This window comes from Rhinolophus sinicus, chromosome 2 (assembly GCF_057876585.1).
Source record: "Rhinolophus sinicus isolate RSI-liver-muscle chromosome 2, RSI-T2T, whole genome shotgun sequence".
Classification (NCBI taxonomy): Eukaryota; Metazoa; Chordata; class Mammalia; order Chiroptera; family Rhinolophidae; genus Rhinolophus; species Rhinolophus sinicus.
The window spans coordinates 66409769-66422855 of NC_142502.1; the positions used below are offsets into that span (position 1 = coordinate 66409769).

Sequence of the window (13087 nt, forward strand, 5' to 3'; positions counted from 1 at the left end):
CCATAATATATTTTTTTCTTACAGTGAAAAAATTTTATATTTAGAATTATCTAGCTGGACTCAGTTTAGATGATCCCAATTTCGTTGGCAACATCCAAAGCATCATAGTCAGGAGCCAGTCAAATATATGCCCTCATCTCTCCATCAGGCCTGATCAGGGTGTTGACCTTGGCCATGTCAAGGTCACAGAGCCTCTTCACAGCCTGTTTGATCTGGTGCCTGTTGGCCTTGACATCCACAGTGAACACACGTGTATTGTTGTCTTCTACCTTCTTCCTGGCTGACTCAGTACTTAGGGGAACTTGCCTGCTGATGGCACAGTGGTCACACTTGTTTCTCCTGGGGGCACCCTTCCCAGGATGTGTGGGCTGCCTTTGGAGCCACAGTGTCTTGGGCCTTCAGAAGATGGGTGACATGTGTACCTTTTTTGTGTGGCTGTGCATGCCTTTTGGCTCCACTTTATTTGCTTTGGCTTTGGGAGGGGCACGGGCTTCCTTCTTCACTTTTGGCCCCATTTTCATGACAAGAAAAGCCAAAACATGTATTAAATTGCCGTTATCCACACCCCCCCCATTCCTTCTTTTGACCTCCTGTTAGATGTATATTGAAGTCTTTGAATCTATTCTCTTTGTCTCTTAAGTGTTATTTCATATATACATCTGCATTCAGGATAATTTCTCAGTATGTTTTCCAATCACTCATTCTGGTGCTTATCTGCATTATTGAATTTTATTTCAACGGATGTATTATTTCCAAGATATAAAGTTTTAAAAACCTTTCTGAGGATATGAAACATACCTGCTATTAAGTTCTTTTTTCATTCTGTTATTTTAATTTTGTCTGGAGTTGCTTAATCTTCTAGATAGTAATTTTGTGGCTGTCTAATTTAAGGTTTGATTTCTTCATGTGTTTTAGAATTCTGGTTTGCAAGTTCACCTTGTATAAGTTCTCTTTTCTCCTCTTTAGTGCTCCCCACAACTTGCCCCACCTGCATGGTAGTTTTGCAGCTACTCCAACCCACCTCCCTGGGTCTCATCCAGCACCAAGTCCTTAAGGATGGATCTCTGTGATGATATTGGGGCTTCTTACAGATCAGTCGCTGAACCAACAAGCAGCTTGGCTTTTTGCATTTCTCTAAATGTGGAGTTCCATGTATATCATAAGTCCCAGTAGTTGTCAGCAAGTGTCTCCTTTCATGAACATTACTTTACCCTGGAGCCTGACCTCGACTTCAGCCCCATCAAACCCATGGCATCAGCTTTGCTCCCCACTTTGTACTTCTGGTCCCAGGAAATGTTTAGCTTGTTTTTTCAAGTATAGCTATGATTTGGAATTTTCTTATTTTCTATTTTATCTGTCATTGCCATATGTTTGAAGAATTCAAGGCAAGGACTTTTCGTGTCATCTTTGACTCTTTTTGAATTAACCTTGGTTTTTACATCTATAGAAGGAGAATAATAGCTACACTTCCTATCTAAAAGTACTTTGTAAATACTAACGGTATGGTGAGGCCATCTTTATGGCTCATGTAATTGGTATATCACATTTTACCACTACTCTCTATCTTTGGAGTCAGGTTTTTTCAGGATGGGTGGGTGGCATGGTGAGGAAATGAAATACCTTGGGTCATAATAGAATGAAACATCCCTAGATCTTTAGTTGTCTGCTAAATGTTGTTAGCGGTTCAGGTCACAAATTGTAGAGTGGTTTCTAGAGGCAAATGGATTGTGGCTTTGTTTTTACTTTTAGAGTTGTGTGAAATGGAAAGGAAATTGTTTAATTACAGTAGAGATAACCCAACCATTCACTAGATTTCTCAGTTTCTCTAAACTCTGTTGTTTCTTTTTTAACCCAGTGATGGTATCCAGAATATAACTTGTTATTTAGTATTTAGGTACTTTTAAAAATCCACTTAAACTAAACTTGCTCTGAGTATATAAGAGTTTATTACATTTTGTCTTTCAGTTGATTATTACTTTCATTTTATAATGTTGAGGGCTTGGAGAGTTTCATTGTAAAGATGATGCTTTTTATCAGTTTTGTAAACCGTTTTATTTGTGTTCTTGCCTCCTCACCAAAAAAAACCCAAACTGTGCCTTGTCAGAGATTGATAATCAATGAGGGAAGTCACAGCCCGAATTTGACCCTGGATACACAAAATTAAAGTTTTTCTCCCCACATATTGCCACATTCTTGGCAACAGTTATCTTGAGCCTTGCTTTTCCCTTCATCTGGCCATTTTTTCTAATTGAAAATTTTTCATCCCTCTCTCCATCCTCTGATACGTCACCTGGAGTCAATAAATGCTCTCAATACATTTCTAAGTAGCAAAAACAATGGCAGCTGTGTCATAATCAATCTCCCAAACTGAAAATAAGATGAAACAGTTTCCCAACTGTGAAAATTCTACACACATACTTGAAGACAGAGAATTCCAGAACTGCAAAATAACTGTGAGTAAATAAGAAAATAAGAAAAATTAAGTTCCAGCACTCAATTCTTTGTATTTCCGCCCCACTGTCACTCTGCTACAAGGCTTTTGGTGAGCAGAAGCAAACCAAGAAAAACTACAGAGAAGACAAAAGAAGAGTGAGGCTAGTGAAGGTGATTTTGAGTGTCTACTAGAAAGATTAAATCCAGCCTAAATTTTAAAATGCTGAAAAAATGTCCAAGCAGGTCAAAGCATGGAGTATAGGGAAGAGATTTTAAAGTACATGTGATTTAAAGGGGCAGAAGCCATATAGGATCAGGTCTACCATTTAAAGAGACAGGCATGATTTAAAGAAGCCAGCATGATTTAATAGGGTATAGACATCATTTACTGGGGCAGTGTTCCGAAAGTATAGCTTCTGGAGGAGAGAGAAAGTGAAAAGAAAAGAAATGCTTTTTAGCAATGGAGGAGGAAAGAAGAAAAGTGAGGTGTGTGGAATTTAGGGTTCTGTAAGACAAAGAGAATCACACAATCAGAAGACTCACAACTCCTTTCCCGCCACCAAAATATAGCGACAGAAAAACCCACTAACTAAAGTACCCGAATTTCACTAGGCTAACAGAAAAGGGCACCTTTTAAAATAGGAATTTTATAAAATACTCCAACAGCATACAAATGGACACAAGGAAAGTTAAGTCAGTGGAGAAAATTTGCAGAAAATTAGAAAAATTTTAACTATCAGTTAAGAAAAGTCTTCCTCTAAAAGACAACAAAGAAGTAAAATAAAAGTGTAAGTTCACACTCTAAACAGAATTAAGGGCACTGAAGTATTTGAGGATATGAAAACCACTCTGATTCAGAAAGGCAAAATGGATAAAAACCAGAATTAATTTTAAAAAAAAAGTTGATTTAACTCAGGCAAGAAATGGAAGAAACAAAATCAAAATTATCTCACAAGTGAAGAGTGAATTTAAAAGTGCCCAAGTGAAAATAGACTCTGACACAAATTAAACAAAGCGTTTGAAGAAAGACAGGAAAATAACCAAGAAAGGGAAAATAACAAAAGAAAGAAGTGAAAAAGGGCTGAAGGGGAGACAAATTTTTACCTCTCCCTTCTTAGGGTTTTTTGGCTGGACCCTGCGAATTAAACTGACATAAGACAGATTAACAGTAGAAAAACATACAAATTCATGTAAATTTTATGTGACATAGAAGTCCTCAGAAGGAATGAAGACCCAAAGAAATGGCGGAGCCTACATGCTTTTATAATGGGGTAAACAAAGAGAGACAATTGTGGAAAAGTAACTAAACTATGTGCAGAAGCTAAAAGAAGGTAAGAATTACATTTACAAGGTCTGTTTATATAATTTATTTTTTGGTTTCAACTTATTCTTGATAAGATTGTTACTTTCCTTCTGGTTCAGGGAGAACATATTTCACCTGGGAATTTCATCTCCTGCTTTTAAGAAAAGAAGGAAGGTCAACGTGTTTTTCTTTCATTTGCTGTTTTTCAAGTACCTTAACTCAAAATAATATTTATGTGGCATATTTTGGGGTGGCATATTCTGCCACCCTTCAGGTCCAAGAGAAAGATAGGCAAAGAAATGGTCATTAAAAAAAAAAAATGTTAGAGTCCCTGAATTTAAAAAAAAAGCAAGATAGACCTAATATTTAAAACTATAATTTAAAAAATAATTTCATAAATAGAAAAAAATCTGAGTCCACACAAATTGTGAAAACTGTCTAGAAATAGAAAAAGACCTGAATCTGCACATTGAGAGGGTTCACTGGGAACTTGGGAAAATTAACCCACAATGATTAAGTCTGAGACATATCATACTAAAATTCTTAAATTTCAAAGATAAAGATAAAAACCTCAAGTCCTCTAGGCCAACAGATCAAATAAGTTAAAAATTCAAAATAATTATCCTAACATCAGACTTAAAAAAATCTATAAGTCAAGGCAACAGTGGGATAGGATTAAAAAAAAAAAAAAAAACTTCAGTAAAGTGTGAAGCAAGGATTTTATATCCAGATAAGCTGTCCTTCAGATATCAAGACAGTACTGAAACAGTCTTAACCATACAAAATTTTAAGGAATCCTACACTTATCAACACTTCTGGGAGTGTACTAGAATAAGGGTCAGTGAACTATGGCCTGTCACCTGCTTTTGTAAATAAAGTTTTATTGGAACACAGCCACAGTTATTTGTTTACTATGTTATCTATGGCTGCTTTCCTGCTATGCTGTAGCAGGGTTGAGTATTTGTAGCAGGTATCATGTGGTTCACAAAGCCTAAATCTTTACTCTCTGGTCTTGTACAGAAAAAGTGTGTTGACTCCTATACTAGAAGATTCCCATATAATAACTGAGAAAACTTCAGCATAGGACTGACACTAATCATGGTTTTTAAAATATATAGATGTATATATAAGACTAAAACATGTGGGTGAGATGGTAGTAGACTAATGCACAAATGTTGTATACTATGACAAAGTTGAAATAATGTAACTAAAAAAAATGGGAGGAGAAAGGGATAGGGAAAGATGCAAATTAAAAAAAAAAAAAAAAAAAAACAGCCTTGTTGTATAAGACAGTAGGGGGGTGATAAAGAATATCATCCCCCCACCCCATCCCACCCTACCCTGCCAAAAGAAAATGCTTGATAAATCAGATGATGAATAGTTAAGTAAAGGACACTTAAAAAGGCTAAGTACAAAGGTAACCACGAGAACATGAATAAGAAATTTTCCTAAATATTAATATATACCTCTTCTAGGGAAAAAAACAGGAAATATTTTTTTAATTCATGGTTATAAAACATTATGATAGATTTGTGACTAAACATGTCAATCACAAAAATAAATGTGCAGGGGCTTAATTTACTTTTATTAAAAGAAAAAGATTTACAATTTGGCTCACAATATAAAACTTAAGTATATGTTCTATATCAAAGACCTAGCTAAAAGAATGATTCAGATATTCTAAAATTAAAGGAGGGACAAAAGTGAAATTAATGTTTATATTGTATAAATGTAAACAAAATGAGAGAAGTGGTAGTGATCCTGATATCAGACAACATAGACTTTAAGCCAACATAGAATTTAAGAGCATTAAACGTGACAAAAGGTACTTGTTAAAAGCCAGTTTATCAACAAACACAAAAAGTGAGCAAGCCCCTTATATCTAGGTATTTATACATTCTCTTATTAAACAACACCTGGGTGAAAGAGGACATATAAATTGGAATTAGAGTTGTTGTTGTTGTTTTTTAAGTGATGACAATCAGGGAAGAACAGAGGTGTTAGAGAGCATCCAGACTCCATTTGAGAGTTAGTTTGGGCCAGGAGGCAGCAGGGATACATACAGATCAAGAAGTCATCACACTGATTGTAATTCACTTTATTACCATAGTGTGTAAGATAACATAAATAGGACTTGAGGTTGAGGTGAAAAGTTTTAATATATACACAATAATTAATTGTCTTTTAGTTTGGCCACCATTTATTTCAAAGCTTCAAAGCTTGCTGATTGTGTGAATTTACATTTTGATGGATGGAAAATACTGAAGAAGTAGAAGTAAATGTTGGTTATCTTCATCTTAAAGATAACCATGCCTTAACATTAAGGTGCAAACTATAGCTGATGATTTTGAAGAGCTGAAATCTTAAGAAAAGCCCTTATCTAATTCTTTAATTATAGAAAAGCTTAGCAAAAATGACATTTTCTCAAAAAGCTTATAAGTGACCCTTTGCCACCGCTTCCCCCCCACCAAATTTTATAGTTTTATGATGAAACAGACAATTCCGTTATGTCAGAGTTTATCTCCATCAGATGTAATTAGAGCCCAAAGTTATGCAGGACAAACTTGGCTACTGAAAAGGCACACCTGTGAAGAAAGATAGTCCTTAAGAAAGGGTTCATTGGCTTATGGGCTAGGTGGACATCTTACATCTACACAAAGATTTGCTATTTCTTCAACCTTAGATTTTTATCATAAAATGAAGCAGGAATCATAGTAAGCATCGTTTTTTTTATTATTTTTGTTGCCCTATTTTTTGGAATTATGTTTGAAGTAATGCCGAATTGATTATATAAGATGTTTGTAGTCACTTATATATAAAGCTGGGGTAAGTTTAATTATGCAAGGCTTTGTTTCCATGAGAAAATCAAATACTGTTTCCATGAGAAAATCAAATTCATATTGCATCACCTAACTTACAACTTTTTGTTCCCCCCAAGAACATAATTTACCATATGTACAAAGATTGCTATTTGGATTCCCATGTATATCTTTATCTAGCATTTTTTCAGAGGGGATATTGCCTTACGGATAATCTGAAATAATTGAAATAATTGGAAGTATGATGAGAGCCAACATTTAGAAGCTCCCTTGTGTTTCTTTCTACTCTGCAAAATAAAATTATCACTGAATGCATTCATGTTTTGAAATTTAAGCAGACAGTAAATGAATCTTGTTTTCTAAATACGCACTGGGGCTAATATAAGGTAGTTGGTGTCCCTAAAACAGGTGTTAAAAGATCTTTATAAGCTTCCCAATACATTTGCAAATTTACCATGATGAAGTGGTAATTTGCAACGTAGAGCTGATTACGGAAATCAAGATATAGTTGAGCTATATTTTAAAAAATTTATATCTCCTGTCTCTCTGTTTTTTATGATTCACGCAGTATATCATTAACAATGTTCTCAGATGTTCCTGAGAGATTTGTAGCCTTGTTTTGTCTTTAGTGGTTGATAGGAATTGGCTTAAAAAAGAAAGCTATTCATATTATGTGGGGCTCCCAGGATCCATTTTAGCATCTGACCAAATTTTGCATTCTTAATTCACTTTCTGCATGGACTCTACTCCATTTCTACATTCATTTTACAAGTCACAGTGATCTGACTGAAAAGTCTGAAAAATGGCTTGGGTAAAACAAGCTGGGATTTCCTTTTTTTTAGGAAATATTTTTGAAGCATCATCATTAGACCTTTATTTTATATTCTCTGGCATGGTGAGGAAAGGGGGGAAATTCATGTCAATTTTAAGATTTCAGACTCTAGTCAGAAATATGTGGATCTGAATACTAGTGTACTATGTACTGTCCTTTGATATTAGGACATTTTCCCCACCTGTAAATGAGAATTTAATCTCTACTTAGTAGGAACAAAGGACCGACTGATGCAGTACTAGGTATTTAACATTTTTGTAATTTCATGGAGCATCTATTGTAATTCTGCATGTTTTAGAGGCTGCATTTATCATCATTCCTCATATTGTCAGGGTTCTTCGAAACAACAGTGTTCACTCTGTCTAGTCTGAGCAGAAGCAGAATTTATTAGAGGATACTGGATAGTTAAGCATACAGCTGGGAATAGAGTCCAATATGCCATCCGGGTGGTTTTAGGGAAAATGACACCCGGTTACACCGGTGACTCTGCCCTGCTGCCCTCGGAAAGACTGAGACTTCCCTCCATGGTCTCCACAGAATGGATTCTCCATGTTTCCTCCTCAAATTACTTCCAAAGCTAAATCCTGAGCAGAGTATTTAGTTGGTCTAATCATACAATGCTGCCCTGGCTCCTAGAGGCTGGGGAAAACAACTTCCGGCTTCTTACTTAAGAAAATAGAACCCATAAAGAAAGAAATTTTTCAAACATTTCAAGGGTGTTTCAAAAGGTACTGGGCAGGCAGAAGATGTGATCACCCTCCAAGGACATTTTTATTATACTCGATTGACTGGAACAAAATAAAGACATAAAATATGTCCAAATTAAAAGAAAGGTGACTTTATTCCTTTCTGGTTTATTATTCCTTTTTCAAATCATATATTTTATTTTTAAAGTAAACTTTGTTTTCTGACATATCTGTGTCACTTGCACTTATTCAGATTTTTGTATACACACCAGAGACACACACACACACACACACACACACACCAGGGATGCCAAAAAAATGTATACACATTTTAAGAAAGCAAAAAACTGTATTAATTGTAATACTAAATATATATCGATAACAAAAGATGAATACAAGTTGCGTTTGACTTCTGCAATTACAGGAGATTCTCAAAGTGGTTACCATCAGCATCTAGACACTTATGATTACGGCAAACTACTGCTTGAACATAGATAACATCTCTTAAAATGTGTATACATGTTTTTGGCACCCCTGGTATCTATAGGACATCTTGACTTTGGTAGGCCATAAACATAAAACCATAGGAACTTAAACCTAAGGGAATAAAAACTTATTTTTCTAACCCCTAACTCTGTACTGGCTTTTATCATGAGTGTCATCAGCAGCTGACCTGTTTCTCTACATGGAAATATTGAAATTATTTTCTCCATGACGTGGGAACCTGCCAATTTTTCCTTTCTGATACTTCTTTTCCTTAGACATCATTCTGACATTTCTGATATATTTTTTCTTTAGCTATCATTTTCTTTATTTGCTAACCTAAAAGTTATATTGCTAACTTAGATCTCTGTGAAGAAAATGAACATGCTAGATCTGAAAAATACTGATTCAACCAGGAGAAACAGGAACAGGAATCCTTTAAAAAATATATAAAGATTTCTCTCTAATTTCAAAAGAAATATACTATGATTGTCGGAAATTTAAAAACTCAAAAGTCTAAAAAGGAAAATAAATTTTCCCAAGGCATATTTTTCAGTGTTAGCATCTTGGTGTGTTTCCTTCCTGTGTTTTCTCTGTTTGCATGGTTGGAGGGTAGGGGGATTGAGTTAAGCAAGAAAGAAAGCAGTTGTTTTTACAGAACTGGAATTGTATATAATGTTAAATACTACTTTCTTTATGTCATAAATGGCTTCCTATGTCATTTAATAATAATAATAATAATAATAATAATAATAATAAAATATCTAATATTTGGAGTGTTTATACCTAATATTAAAGTGTTTCTAAACATTTTGTACATAAAAACTTATTTAATCTTTTCAAGAGCCCCTACTCTGAGCAGTATATTATCTACATTTGTTACATGAGGAAACTGAGCCACAGAAATATTTAAAAAGTGCTCCATGTTCACAAAGCTAGTAAGTGATAGAGGTGGGATTCAAACACAGATCTCCAGAGTCTGTGCTTTTAACAAGCTGTTGACTTCTATCATTTTAAAACATGATTTGTAATATCTATTAGTATTCAGTCATGAGTGGTACTTATTTGCTTTTTCCCCTTAATGTGTTATTTTTGTGAACAATTTCACTGGCCATTAATGTGATTTTGCAAACATATTAAATGGCTGCATAATATTCATTGGTATGATTATTTCGTATGACCCTGGGGCTGTTTCCTGTCATTAAGGTGGTAAATAGTGTTGTAGTACAGTCCCTCTCGGGGCCTGAGCTGTAAAGCATCTTTGCTCTAGGGTCTCCCCACCACAGCCATGACAAGGGGCCTTGTTTTAGGAGTCTATGCCAAAGAAAATGAAGATGCACCAGTTTATATGGGCAGGAGATAATTTTCATAAAGTGATTTCTGAAAAGTCAAGAGAAATTGGATCATTCTGAACCACCTCTGAAGTCAGGCAAAACATGAACATTTTATGGCGTGCATCCTGACTGCCCCAGCATCCTGTTATCCTAGGCAAAAAGGCTGATGAAATAAATGACCAGGAAAAGCTGAGTGAAGGCAAAGAAAATATCAGAGTTGCCATTGCAGCAGAGTGCAGGCAGCTTCGTGACAAGAGTCTCATCTGTGGAAGAGAAGCAATGGGGAGATGCCCAGGCTGCAGTGGAAGGAGCACTTCTGGGTCTATAAGAATATGATGAGCTGAAGCAGAAAAAGAAAACTCTTGTACTTGTTCTGCTGCAGCGAAGTGGGGACCAACAGGCCTGACAGAAAGGAGTCCTGTTTGCTTCTGGGCAGAACTTGGCCTCCTGCTTGATGAAGACTCTAGCCAACGAGGTGACACCTACCATATTTTCACAAAATTATTGAAAAGAATCTCTGAAGTGCTAATAGTAAATCTCAGGACCACATCACTCCTATGTCTTTGGGAGAGGAATGGGAAACTGGATCTTTTCAAAGTGTGGCCAAAGGATGTAATGAACCTCCAGTCTTGAAAATTCACTGCAGAGGCAGCCTCTGTGCAAGTAAAGTGCCACTGGTATTTGTGGAAAGGTAATTTTCTTTGACCCTTGTGGTAATCTTACCAAGGCTTCTGCAAATAATGACTTCATGAGGGCTGACATGAGAGGAGCTGCTGTATGTGCAGCCATTGTGACTGATGCAACAGTGAACTTGCAACTTGCCACTTAATATAAGAGTTTTGGCCTTCTTTGTGAAAATAAGCCCAGGCATAAGCCCAACAAACCAGGAGATATCAGTAGAGCCAAGAATAGGAGACCATACAAGTTGACAATATCCACGCTGAGGGAATTAATCTATCAATTAATAATTGTAAGCTGACATCCTCTAAGCTGACATCCTCTGTTATGCGCACATCTTCAATCCCAAATTCATCAAAATGGAACAACCTTAACACATGCCATGGATATACCTTTGGGGACAAGTATCACTGGAATTTTTACCTATGCTGGTAGCATACCAAACTATTTGAGTCCACCATTGAAATGGGGGACCATGTCTGGAGGATGTCCCTATTTGAACATACAAAACAGTTGCAGATTGTCAACTTGCTGATGTTAGCATTGGAGTATAGAGATCTGCAGCCATGTATGGCTACAACACAGCTGAACAAATGTGTGACTCATCCTAAGTGGGCTCATTTGGACCAATAAAGACGGGATTCCACATGTTAGGAAAGCATGACCAGAAGACCAACAAGGACTCTAATAGAGTTTTTAGTTAGGTTCAGTCAAGACAAGGATACTGTTTAATTTAAATACTACAAAATACCTACATTCTGCCTTAAACTGAAGACTTGAACTTCAAAATATTTTTGAATAAATGGATGAAAATATTTTAAAGGAAATAAATAATAATATTTTTAAAATGCAGAACAAACTTAAATATATATTCCTTTATTCTTTTTTTTTTTCAATTTAGGTAAAGATTCAGTGATTCTAAAGATAAAGCTAATGTCCTGCTTGGCAAGGATATTTTTAAAGATAGTCTATAAATAGTAATCAATTGTTTACAAAGTACCTAATCACTTTTCAGTGTGTGCAATTGAATGAGGAAAAATACAGTGTTTTGAATTTATCATACTAGAAACCGTGTATAAATTAAAAGTTACTGTAAAATTCTCATAAGCAATAAATTCAACTTTTTATACAAAACATAAATTGTACTAAGGATTCTTGTCCATAAGCGTTTGCCAAATCTTTAATCATTTCGTAAGTCAAAGGTATGGATATTTTTGAGGCTTTTGATACATTTTGCCAAATTACTCTTCAGAATGCTCGTATCTATTTACTTTTGTGTCAAAGTATTTTGTTTTATCAATTAATAATTGTAAGCTCTACAAGCAAAGGGCCATATCTTTCTTTTTTTAGTTGTGGTTTTTGTTGTTATTGTTTGTCTTTTTATTACTGTGCATATTGTTAAGTGCAGTGCCTCACCATATACTAAGGACTCAGTAAATATTTTTGAGAGAAATTTGTTTAATATCTGCTACTTGCAGACTTCCAAATATTTTTGTCTTTTCCTTGGCTGCTTTTGTTTATATGCTGCTTTTGCATATACATGTTTCTGCTTAAGAAAAATTAGCCTTTTTTCACTACTTTACCATTTTGAAGTACCAGGTGTGCATTGAAGGTATGATTGTCCTACAAAGAGTTTTGAAAAGCTTAAATTTATTTATTTTACATTGGACTCTAGGCTTTTTCAACACAAATGGTTTTTCTGCGTTAATCTCTTAAAATAGCGAATTACCTGAAATAATTTTCAAACTAACTTATATTCTTGAGTTAAACTCAACTTAGTCATGGTATAAAGTTCTCTCATATTTTGTTTATTATCTGTATTTATATTCAGAAGAGAGAAGCTAGTCATTTTCCTTTTTTATACTGTCTTTGTGGGGTTTTATTGTCAAGTTTTTGACAGTCCCATAAGATGACTTGGAGAGAGTTTCTTCTTTTGTTTGTTTCTGGAAGACTTTATATAAGATTGAAATGACCTGTTTCTTAAAACTCATTTGCAAAATTGGCATGGTATTGTTTAAGTTGCAAGAATTTTTAATTCCTGATTCAACAGAGGTAAATATTTTGGATGATTCAGACCTTCTCTTTCCTCTTAAATCAGTTTCAATAATTTATATTCTAGGGATTTGTCCAGTTTATCCACATTTTCAGAATTTTGCTAAAAGGTGTACACAAGATACCCTTTATGTCTGCCATAACTATTATTTAATCTTAATTACTAATCTTTTTTTCAGTAATATCCAATCATATTTACCTTATCAGTTAAATTTCTGATAATCAATTTTTATATTTTTTCACTTCTAGAAATACTCTTTCCTTCTTTTTAAATATGCCTGTAAGTTTTGAAAGTCTCACATAGGCATACTTTTAATACTGTACCTTTATTTCTTTAGACATATATTCTTCCATAATTAAAATACCCACAGTTTTGCAGGTTGGTTCTCTAAACTTTCTGTTGACCTGCTCATATATTGGGTTATTTTATGATGATGAGCTCATGTTCTCTCCCCTTGGAACTTTAT

The 13087-nt window shown here is 34.9% G+C and overlaps 1 protein-coding gene and 2 pseudogenes across 2 annotated transcripts in view; 2 read left to right on the plus strand and 1 right to left on the minus strand.

Moving 5' to 3' along the window:
- UBE3D (ubiquitin protein ligase E3D) overlaps positions 1 to 13087 on the plus strand; it is a 131523-nt gene that overhangs the window by 89667 nt on the left and 28769 nt on the right. The window lies entirely within an intron of this gene.
- On the minus strand, positions 120 to 604 carry LOC148758792 (large ribosomal subunit protein uL23 pseudogene; annotated as a pseudogene).
- On the plus strand, positions 9845 to 11003 carry LOC141571881 (cytosol aminopeptidase pseudogene; annotated as a pseudogene).